Source organism: Rhinolophus ferrumequinum, chromosome 16 (genome assembly GCF_004115265.2).
Source record: "Rhinolophus ferrumequinum isolate MPI-CBG mRhiFer1 chromosome 16, mRhiFer1_v1.p, whole genome shotgun sequence".
Classification (NCBI taxonomy): Eukaryota; Metazoa; Chordata; class Mammalia; order Chiroptera; family Rhinolophidae; genus Rhinolophus; species Rhinolophus ferrumequinum.
The window spans coordinates 30,938,318-30,946,722 of record NC_046299.1 but is presented as its reverse complement, the minus strand read 5'-3'; positions in this window follow the sequence as shown (position 1 = coordinate 30,946,722).

Below are 8,405 nucleotides of genomic sequence, written 5' to 3'. Positions count from 1 at the left end.
TGGGGGGCGCCCGGCTCGGCCTCTCGACCCCGCACGTCCCGGGCCCCCAGCCGCTGCGGACAACGCGGGAGGACAGCCGCGCGGGGACTCCCTTCAGGAGTCGCCTCGGGCACCCGACGGACGCCGGGGACGCGCGGGTTCGCGTGCCGCCGGACGGGGCTCTGCTGGCCGCACGGCAGCCTGCAGCCCGCAACCCGCAGCCGCCGTGCGGCTCGGCCGAGAGCGCCCGGGAGGCAACGGCTGAAGTTGCGGAGTGCGCCCCGCCCCTCGCGCCCGCCGCCGCCGCCGCCGCCGCCGGCGCTCCCCTGCGGCAGCCGCGTCGCGTCCCCGCCGCCACCACCGCCTGGCCGCTGCCGGCACCCCTCGGGCTCCCGGGATGGGCTTCCCCCGCTCGTCAGGGGCCGCCACCTCCCCCCAGGGCGGGGGGCTGCGCTCCACGCGCTTCCGTGGACCCCGAGCCGGCTCGCTCGCAGATTTTGCCTTGCATCAGGAGGTCCAGACCCTCTCCGACAGAGCCAAACCTCCTCACAGTAGTAAACGACCATTCGGTGGGGGAGGACTAGGGCTGGTTGACGTTGGGACTCATTGCTAAATGAAGAACCTGGAGGGGAATTTTTTCCCCCTTAATTAAAATAGCCTTTTCGAGCACTACACCAAGCAACAAATAGATACTTCCGTTTCCTATTTTGACCACTTATGGGAAAAAGCGAAGAGGAAAGGGAAAAGCATTCGAATGGGGTGGAGGGGAGAGAGCTCAGAAGAAGAAAGAAAAACAGGGAGAGGGAGGGATGCCATCAGGTCCTGGCACCAAGGAGAAGCAGGGGGATTAAGGGGAAAGGACCTGGAGGGGGCTTAAATCCATTCTGATTAACCCTCCAGGCGTCTAGAAACAAGCCTGAAAATAGACCCTGTCTACTTTTATATTCAGACTTCAAACCCTAACATTGAAATGACGGTTAATTTTCCCATGGCATTTTGGAAATCTTGCACAGAAGGGAAGAAATGACCAGTTCTAAAATGTTGTGCTGAAGAATCCTGGAGGTGTATGTTGACTAAAATCCTCTTGTTATTCAAACCTTGTCAGAAGAGCTGATTTGTAGTATTTTTGAGACTTCCTTCATTTTGTTTAAAGGTTTTATTGCAAGCCTTTCTGTAGTTTAAGACTAAACATCAAATCTGTTTTCTATTTAGGCCTTAGCAGATTATAAATAAAAAGAAAAAGAACAGAGGCCTCTTCAAGGTGGCAATAGCCCAATTTTTCCAGGTAAGAAAACGTTTCTATTGCCATCAACTGGGAAGTAATACCAATAGATTTCAAAGTCAGGTTTTTCGCATTACTACCGTATTTTCCCGAAAATAAGACCGGGTCTCATATTAATTTTTGCTCCAAAAGACGCATCAGGGTGTATTTTCAGGGGATGTCTTATTTTCTCATGTACAACAATCTACATTTATTCAGATACAGTCATGTCATCTTCTTCTGGAACATCGTCATAACGTACTAAATGTGTCCATCTGGCTGACAGTCTTAACTGGGGCTTATTTTCAGGGTAGGTCTTATTTTCGGGGAAACACGGTATGTCCATATTCTTCCCTCTACACATTACAAAAAAAAAAAACAAACATTTTTTTGAGTAGGAAAAAAAATCCCTAGATGGTGGGCCACTGTTCATTATGAAAATGTCAGAGTCTCTGTTCTGCCTGGGATAAGCAGATCAATACATTGAGTCAGAGGAAGAGTAGAAGATAATATTTAGGCCACAAAGCAATACTGTTTAGTAGTGAAGAAGATGGATGAGGAAATTTCTTTAACCTTACTTACGTTAGTTTTAACATAATTTCAGACGAAAAACTAGTTTATAGTTGGAAGGCATTTAAGAAACCGTCTGTTGACCCTTCAATACAGAGAAGGAAATAGAAACAGGGAGAAGTTGAATGCTTTGTCCAAGATTATGACTGCATTGAAATGTCTCCGTTTTTGGTTTTGCTGTTTAGAATTCTCGCAAAACCTCTTAAAAATTCCTTAAGGTAGTAAATTTCACAAGATAATTCTGACTTTTCTTATTTTTTTCCTTGAGTACTCTATCTAATCAGGTCAGCTTACATTCTGTCATGGTTCTTTTAAATAACATTCCACATTATTTAATCATATAAAGAATTTGAAAAGTAATAGTTTTACTTTTATTTGAATCTGCAGTTAATACAATTTGCACCTACACTCTTACCAGCCTTAACCCAACCAACTTATATTTCATAGCAGCTTCTGATATTCTTTTGCTTTTGTTTTCTAATTGCAAGTCATATAAACTCACCAAAAAATCAGTAAAATGCTACTTTCAAACTTACTTCCTCTTCCATTTCAATTAAGCATCAGATCCAAATTCCTCGTTTTATAGAGCAGCCACCTCTATTATATTATCCCTGGTGATGGCTGAGTGTATTTCCTAAGAGTTCTAGGTTTTTAATTTATAAGCTGTCACAATGCATAAACATAGTGATTGAAAAATCTCAGCTTCTGCAGCATTACCTTGCTTATGTTGAGTTTAAATTTCACCTATCATTGTATTATTCCAAAATCTTGATGGAACAATCTGGAATTCTTTCAGTTTCCTTCTAACCTTGACTAACAAATAATCATAAAAATGCTAAAACCTTGTGTATACTTTTCCATAATTTTCTCAGAAAGAAAAGCTAAAGATACAATTTCATAAAATATTTATAAAATACCTAAACAGTCATCTAAATTTGTTATTTGTTTTGCCCTTGATTTCCTGGTGTTTTAAAATCCATATCAAGGTGTTGCTTCCTTCAACTCCCTCCTTCACCAGCTGTCCACTCTTTGGCACTTATGCTGCAGATAATAAGAGAAGTGTTGGCATCTAAATTGAGTTGTCTTTAGTTTTTAATCTCTTTTATTTATTTTATTTAAAAAATAACTCTGCTGCATTAAAAAGTACCAAACCTTGTCCAGACTCTCATTGCTTGTAACACCATTCTCATTAAATTGTCAACGAGCGCACCTGAGACTACAGCTTTGTGATAGAATTTCCCAGTTGGCAATCTCCCACTCTCAAAACTGCTCTGGGGCAGTAGAAAAGAGCAGCCAAGTCCTACAACAGGAATTATGCCTTTTTATAAGCCTTTTTTCCCTCTAGGTACTCATCTAGCTCATCTAAATTCATGTACTTAATCACATCTATGCAGAAGCACACATACCCATCCATATGACATAAGCTTTATTTTCCCATAAACCAGCATACTTGGACAATCTAGATTTATTTAAGAAACACAAGTAAAATAAAGGCTTCTATGCCATAGGATTCATTAGCAACTTACTAGTCAGTTAAGCACATTAATGTCATCTTGACAGGGATTCCAGTAATTTCCAACGCCAACACAGCGGATTTCATACAGGGCTAGTCTTTCATTTCTCCAAAGCTTTTCAGCTGCTCACTTTTACATCCCATTGACACACTCAACTAAACTAATTGTCTGGGTGTCCCTTGAACCCAGACTTAGTTGATAAAAGAGTAGAAAACCAGAATGCTTAGACAGGTGTAGTGCTAAGATCATTGTGTATAAATATGCAGACACTACCCTATGGCTGCCAGTAGAGCTATAAAGCAGTAGCACAGAGACAGAATACACAACTTAATGACTAGAACTGAAATCTGTTGACAGAAACACTGGGGAGGCCCAACTAAGATAAAAGCAGTTAGTGTAGGAAAAAGGAATGTCTCTTCTGTGACAATCCCCCCTGACCATAGCTAATCTCTGTTCTAGGCTCCTAAAGCATTTTTTTTTTCAAATCTTTATACAGCACTCACTGTAAATGTAAAGCATTAGGCTTTACATTTACATGACTGTCTTCTCCATTAGTCTGTGAACTCCCCAAAGGCAGGGATATTTTCTTGTTCCTGCCACATACTAGGTGTTTAATAAACATTTGTCGAAACAATTTAGTATAGAAGAATGCCTGAAACCAAGAGTCATTCATGATTTAAAATAATTAGTCAGCTTAAAAGTGAATTGTGAGCTTTTTTTTAATGATATGTGTGTCCTTTAATTATGCTACTTTCATTTACATTATCCCTTAACACTGACTACAAAAATGTACTTTTTTTCCCTTTGGCTCCTACCATTTAGAAAAATTTCATTCCCTTTGCGAAATAAATGTAACCTTTAAAAATGTCATTTAAAAAAGATGAATAGAAAATTAGATAACAGATCCAAGAACACTTGTTTACTTTTTTAGTTTTTTCCTGCTAACCATTTTGAACTATAAGTGGTGCATGCACACCCCCTAGTGGGGAATCTATTCCTCTACAAAGAGAACTTCCGTGGAAAGTTTAATAAATGAGTATCACTCAGCAGTTCAGAATTTCTTCAGTATCCACTGCCTCCACAACAGCTATTTGGAACGTGCACTGTGTGAGGAGGCATGGTCAATTACCATGGCTATTATTTGTATAGTTTTTACATTTAGAATTCTAAGTGGTCAATAGTGTAATAAACTGGCTAAAATTTGGTGTGTTGGCAAAATCTTGTCACATTGTGCTTATGTTGCATAAGTTTGATGTTAACACTGACCCCTGCAGGAGTCAGTGTTAGTTATGGTTACCAATTCTGACAAGTCTACTTTAAAATTCTCAAAATTCTCCATATACAAAAATTAGCCACTTCCTAATGGTGTGTCTATTTTGTGCACCATTTCCAAAAGATATTTAGGCAAGTCAAAACTCTCAACGATTAAAATAGCTTTTATAAATCTTCTTGCTTATCAGCTTCCATAGAAAATACCAGAAATAATTTCTGCATGCAATTTATGCTGCAAATTCCTAGCTATATCTCCAACATAGTGAGCAATAGAATTTATAGTTATTACATTTGCAAATGCTAGTTTCTGTTTAGGACCTGTTCTATCTTTTGCCTTCACTAAATATTATTTGTAAACTTGCCTTCAATAAAAAGTTTTAGTTCTCTGAGCAATTTTTTTTCCACTTAATATGCAACAATTTCAAGGCAGCATCACCGTGATGGTTAATTTTACCTGTCATCTTGACGGGGCCGTGGGGTACCCAGATATTTGGTTAAACATTATTCTGGGTGTATGTATGATGTTTCTCCTGGATGAGATTAGTATTTGAAATAGTAAACTGAGTAAAGCATGTTAACCTCCCTAATATAGGTGGACGTCATCCAATCTGTTGAAGGCCTGAATAAAACAAAAGGGCTGACCTTTCTTCGAATAAAGCAGGATTCCTCCTGCCTGCCTGCCTGCTTTCAAATTGGGACAATGGCTTTTTCCTGTCATTGGACTCAAAGTGAAATATCAGCTCTTCCTGCATCTTGAACCTGCCTGCTTTCGTACTTAAACTACACCATCAGCTCTCCTGGGCCCACAGCTTGCCAGCTGATTTGGAACTTGTCAGCCTCCATAGTCATGTAAGCCAATTCATATATATATATATATATATATATATATATATATATATATACATATATATATATATATACACACACACACACACATATCACACACACATATGTATGTATGTATGTGTGTATATATATGTATATACGTATGTATATATACGTATATATATGGTTCTGTTTCTCTGGAGAACCATGATTAATACAATCATTTATTCTACTTGCATTAAAAAGTCAACCTGTTGCAATTTCAGTCCTTTTCTTTCCACTCGTTAAGTTTATCATCAAATATCTTTTCTGTATACCAGTCATAATTCTTCCTTTGATTTCTTTCATAATGACTTCTTAAGTTGTATTCTTTTGTCATGGGTATATATTACATCTTAAACACATAAGAATACTCTTTATTTTCACACTGCTGATTTTTATAATATACAAGCCTTCAACATCTGTCTTTCATTTTCAAACTTTTGATGGAAACATAGATACAAAAAATAGCTCACTTTCATATTAATTGAACTTAAAAAAAACAAAACACCTAACATTGCAAGCAGGGATAGACTACCCCAACTCGTAAAATGGACATTCTCATGATACCAGGCCAGTAATGGGAGTTTCTGGGGGAAGACAAGAAGAGGAGGGAGGGATTATTGAGAGAGACTTCCTGGATTGGTGATGTCCTGTCAAGTCCCATTAGAGTTCTAGGGTTAGCAATTAACTCCTCTAGGATGCTTTACCAGGGCCTCTGGGGGAAAACTGGGCAGCGGTTTACTGCACAAACCTACCAGGCATGTGGTGAATAGGGGCAAATGCAAGTCTGCCTGGAGGAAGGGCATCTTTTTTGACCTGTCCAGGAGTACCTGTAAGTGCTTCATCATTGGAAACAAGAAAGGGGGTTCTGTTTGAGTAGCTGGTGTATCATGCGAGTGTACAACATGCACAGTTCAATGAATTTTTTGGCGAATGTGTTTTCAGTGAATGTGTTTAGATAACTGGATACATCCAACAGTGCTATAATTGTGTTGATGTAGGTTCAATCATTAATTCTCCCACTTTTGACTGAGTATCACCTACTTTGGACCAATTCTGGATACACCCCAGACCTCTACATCTTATTGCTCTTCAATTTCATGCATTAAAATTTAATTCAAATATTACTTCCTATAGGAAATTGTCCTTTATCCTCTCCAAATCTCTTAAACTCCCCTCAATCTGGGGGAGAAGACCCTGCCAGATGCTCCTGTCACATCTGTGCAAATTATGTACCTCACTTTCTTGCCTTGCCCCACCTCAGCCTTAAGCTGCCAGAGGACAGGGGCCTGGTGGCATGTTTCTCAGCTCACGCAAGAGAGGGAAACCAAGTTAAAAGAGGTGAAGACCAAAGACTAACTGAACACACACTGACTTTTATTGTAGGTCCCAGCCCGAGAAAGAGAAGACTTAGGGAGACTGAGAAGGGCTCAAAGCTTGCTTTGAATGCCAAACCCACCCTCTTTCTAAGTTTCCCAAGGAAGAAGCAATGACTTGAATCACCCTCTCTGAACCCAGGACTCCTTCTTGATATAATAGGAACAACAGTATTCCTCTCATCTGCTGGTTGTGAGGATTAAATCAGATAATGGAAACAAAGTACTTAGAGTGGTTAGACAGTACTATTATTCTCTAGTCAGAAATTTCCATGGTCTTCTTCAAACTTCAGATCCTTGCTGCCTCAACTACTCTCCAAGCCAGCATCAGCCCCTCTTCCTTGTTCCCTATTCTGTCTTATCTTTTCCCTCTTCTCACTCTTTCCTTCCCTCTTCCACTCCTTCCTCTCTGTCCTCTTTCCCTACTTCCTCTTTCCTTTTCCTCCAGCCCTCCATTCTTTTCTTCCTTTCCCTCCTCTTCTCTCCCTCCTCCTTTCCAACCCTCCAACTCTCCTTTCTGCTTGCTTTGCCTGGGAGAGACCATATCCGAAGTGAGAACTGAACCACATCTCCTGGGACCACATATAGTTCAATCACTGTTATCTAAGCCTTAGATTTCTCCAATGGAAAATGTATTTATTGCTAAAAAAAAAAAAACAACAGTACTTAATTCACAGTTGCTTTGAATAAGCTATGTGGGTGAGTACTTAGCAAATTATAGTTCTACAATTTTATGTTGTTGGAGAATTGATTTATCAATCTTTGAGAGTTCATTTATATGAAGTCCAAAAATGTGGAAATATTAAATGTGTGGGATCCACACCACTGTTGACCCTGAGAAGGAATATACCTGTCAAAACGGACTCCTTGTGGTTAATTGGGCCCAAATTCATAATCAGAGTCTGGCAACCATTGTTTACAGAAGCCTTTCACGCACACAGCATTTCAGGAAAAAGCAAGAGACTGGGTTGCCAAGTCTCCTATACTGTGTTCCTGCTATTTGAGTCAATCCTTATAAAGGAGTTCCTGGTATCATAGTTCAACCAACAGGCTGAAACTTGCAGCTATATTCTCATTTGCATCTTTACTGACCAATCAGAACTGCTCCATACAAACAATCAGAATGCATGATTCTGACTAAACCAGACCATGCTATTCCGATAGAACTGTGTAAATTTGGATTCCTCATTTGAAAATGGACCAATCAGGGACCAGAGTGGACACTTTCTCTGGATAAATAGGTCTCCCCTTTGTCTCAGGGGATCCTACTTTCTATTCCCTCCAGAGGCTGTGCTGTGTTTCCCAAGTGCAAACCTGAGTAAAGTTTTTCCTTTACCACACCCCAAATTGGGACTCCTGTTGGCACTGGATTAGTGGCAGTGAACTTTGGTTGACACCACCGTCTACATTTCTCAGCTGGAAAATTGTAAAACATTTCCATTTTGCAACTCCCTTATCCAATCTATCTCTGGCTAAACCAGTGTTGGAGCTAACTGCTCATCCTAGGAAGAGCCCTGACATATTGTGGTTGAAGACGTTGTTAAGTGTGATGGCTAACAGCATGCT